Consider the following 3,763-nt stretch of genomic DNA (forward strand, 5'->3'; position numbering starts at 1 on the left):
TCTCTCTCCTTTTTCGCCTCCTTCTCCTTCCTTTCTCTCTCCTTTTTCTCCTCATCCTTCTGCTTCCTTTCTCTCTCCCGTTTCGCCTCTTCCTCCTGCTTCTTCCTTTCCCTTTCCTTTTCTTCCTCCTCCTTCTCCTTCCGCCGCCTTTCTTTCTCTTCCAGTTCTTGTTTCCTTCTTTCCTGCAATTCTTCCTCCTGCTTCTTTCTTTCTCTTTCATTTTCTTCCTCCTCCTCCTCTTCCTTCTGTTGCCTTTCCTTCTTTTCCTCATTCTCCTTCTCCTGCCTTTGCATTTCCTTAGCTTCTTCAAACTCCTTCTCCCTCATTCGCCTTTCCTTTTCTTCCTCATACTGAAGAATATTTTGTTCCTTCTCTTCCTCCTCCTTATTCATTTGCCTTCGCCTCTCCTCCGCCTCCTTCAGTAGCCTTGTCGTGTTTCGCATTGCACTATGCTTCAAGTCTCTCCTCTTACATTCCGCCTTAGTGTCCTCCACTAAATAGCTAACATACCTTTTCCACTCCTCCACATTCTTCTTCCTCCTTTCCATCACCTATGCGTTAATCATCCGCCTTCTATTTATATTCTCATCAATATTTCTTGCATTTGCCTTCTCTTCGTCATCCTTGTTCTGCATCTTTCATTCTTCAGAGTTCTTCCTTTGGTCTGCAACCTCGATATCTGATGGATAATCCTCTGCATAATACGATTCCAAGGCTTTTTCCCTGTCTTTATCGTTCTCAATCTTAAGTATATTTTGGTATCTTTCAAAAACCTTAGATAGATGGGACTGGCGGATCACTTCTCTAATAGACAACCCATAGAATGACGGGGTATCTCTAATTTCATGAGGCGCAAACATTGTTAACCTGCACAACACATTACACGATCATCATGATTAGAAATCGTCGGAATATTTGGGTTCATAAGTACAAATCATTGTATAAGAAGCAATCTTCAGATTGAAGAAAGAAACCTTACACGAAACTCACCGAAACGATGGAAATTTGGATATTCCAACTGTAGAGTAAGCAACAGTAACAACTAATACGCAACAGAAGGTGGTTATTATGCTGCGACTGCGCGTAAGACGGAAACCGATGCTCTGGAACAAAGGAAGGGATGCTCCAACGAATTTAGATGAAAGCAAAGAATCTCTGGTAGAGTGCTTAGAGCGAGAATGAGTTGTTTTGAACTATTTGAATCCTACAACATAAAGCTTGCTACATACGCAAACTCTGCGGAACTTTTTGGCGCGATAATGATGGAAGGCAGTTTTGTCTTTTTCACGAACCGACGATTCAGTTTTCTAGAAGGAGGGCATTTATGTCCGTTCGAGGAAGAGGAAGCGAATGGCGGTGAAGGGTACTTAAGTCTTTGCTGCGGCACAAAATTACGATGCAGTATGATGCAGACACACATCGATATACATGCCAGTCTGCATCTTATACGTGGCGCTATTTGGAACCCCCGAACATGAGATCTCAGTACCGGCCCTGTTCGCGGGGGGAGAACATATAACCTGCTTTGGGTGACATTTTGGCTCCTTGGAGTCTACATTCTAACTCCTGCTGGAGTGCTACTGCATATTAATTATAGACCAAGTCAAGTTCACAACATATTTCATATTCGATCTCAAAAAACCGAAATCAAGGCAAAGGTAAGCCTACAAAGTTTTATACTGTCAGGATAACAACTGTAAGTATGTCTCTGATCCTAGGGTGGTTTCTCGGTGTAAATATAAAAAAAAAGTTAAAAACATGAAAATGGGTTTAGACTCCTAAACGACGTTGATTCAATATGCACCCCATACTTCCATCAATCTGTTTTTCTTTTTAATGTACGCAGGCACCAACTTGATTCCTAGGCGTCAAGCGTGCCTTCAAAGGGTTCTTCATCACCACCGTGAACTCTACCTTCTCGGACAAGTCCACCTCGTCACCATCTGCGACCGACCACTCAAATTCATGAACCAAGTTGGCTACAAAATGCTCTAGGTGCAGCATGGCCAAGCCCATCCCGGGACATATCCTTCTGCCCGCACCGAACGGCATCATCTTGATCTCCCTGGTACCCGTCATGTCCACCTCTTCCCCTTCCCCGCCAGGCATGAACCTCTCAGGCCGGAACTCCATGGGATCCTTCCACACCTTCCCATCCAACCCCATCTCCCCCACCATGAAGTTCACCGCAGCATCCTTGGGTATATCGTAGCCACCGATACTGACCACCTCCTCCGTGATCGCATGGGGCAGAACGAAGTGAACCGGTGGGTGTCTTCTCAGCGTCTCGAGGATGACCGCCTTGAGGTAAGGCATCTTCCGCAGGTCATCCTCGCTCACCTCTCCGCGAGTCCCCACGACGCACGCTATCTCGTCGCAGAGTTTTGCCTGAACCTTGGGATTCTTCACCAAATTGGCCAACACCCACTGCAGGGTCGTCGACGTCGTGTCTGTGCCCCCGTTGAGGAACTCAGAGCAGAGTGTCACCATCTCTTCGTCGTTGAGCCTCCTCCGTTCAGGGAGTTCCAGAGAGAGAAGCGAGTCCACGTAGCAGAACCGGTTCTTCTCGTCGACTGCCTTGCGAGCTCGGATGAGGGGCAGAAGGGCCTCGTCTTGCCTACGCCTGAGCTCCATCAGGTCCCTCCATAGTCGGCGACAGAAGAGCTTTGTGAGCCTGGGGAAGATGCCAAGCAGATTGAACCGGCCAAAGCTGAGAAGCATATCTCGTAGCGTTGTTTCTACCTTCCGAACGACGTCCTCTTCAAGTTTCTCACCGAAGCACATGAAGAGGAGCAAGCAGAACACGGCGTACCGAAGGCTCTCGATGGGCGTTACCACCCCACCGTTGCGCTTACCTTCGTCTCTGAACCTGGCCAACATGAGGTCGAGGACCCACTGGCGACCCTCGGCGAAGGCTTTGGTGCGACCCGGGTTAAGGGTCTCAGTCATTAGGTTGCGTCGCAATAGACGCCATAAGGGGCCATAGTTGGCGGAGTTGATGCTGTGTTCGTTGCTGTTGATGATGCGGGCGAAGGCTGCGGAGGCAGGCCTCCCGGCTAAGGCTGCGCCGCTCTGGACCAGCGCCTGGTGGGCTAGCTCGTGTGTGGCGATGAAGATGACAGGTCGGCGGCCGAAGCGGATGCGGAAGATGGGCCCGTAGCGGGCACGGAATCTGCAGAGGGTGGGCTCGATCTTGGCGAAACTGAAGTCCAGCTGGTGCATGTTGCCGATGATGGGCAGCGCTGTTGGTCCCGGCGGGAGACCCGCCTTCCTCCTCTTGCTTCCATCCTTAGAGGGGAAGCCCAGTAAGGCTAAGGAGACGGTGATGAGTAATAGGAGGGTCGCGAGAAAGACGGTCCACGTTTCCATATCAGATGCTATTGCTGTGTAGGAGGGTCGCTTCTTCTTTTTGTTCAGAGATGTAAGGCTGACGCTTCTAGCGGTTCCCCTTTTATACAGATACAGACCTTGGGAGGAATCCAATTTTGTTCCTAACCGGTGAGATACGTTTTCCATCTTCAGTATAAAACCCTGAAATTGTGGGCGCCCTCCCTCCCTTGGTCAGAGGTGGGTGCATGTCGATATCAGATTAGTATTACGTTTTAATATGGACATGTAAACGATTAGGACTCGGATTCGGATTCGGATTCGATGTAGCCAACACTATATCCGACTAAACAGTTCAGATTCTGATTCAGCAACAAAATTTTCGATCCTGAAGATTATTAGGTTTGCTTCAGCATATTGGTGGATCTAGGTTAGA

At 48.6% G+C, this 3,763-nt stretch overlaps 1 pseudogene across 1 annotated transcript; it reads right to left on the bottom strand.

Moving 5' to 3' along the window:
- Positions 1–1,824: 1,824 nt before the first annotated feature.
- Positions 1,825–3,516, bottom strand: LOC149828362 (cytochrome P450 89A2 pseudogene; annotated as a pseudogene). Its single transcript, XR_016434104.1, has one exon. The product of XR_016434104.1 is annotated as a cytochrome P450 89A2 pseudogene (transcript).
- Between the last annotated feature and the right edge of the window lie 247 nt (positions 3,517–3,763).

This window comes from Nuphar pumila, chromosome 9 (genome assembly GCF_984573655.1).
Source record: "Nuphar pumila chromosome 9, dmNupPumi1.hap1.1, whole genome shotgun sequence".
NCBI lineage: Eukaryota > Viridiplantae > Streptophyta > Magnoliopsida > Nymphaeales > Nymphaeaceae > Nuphar > Nuphar pumila.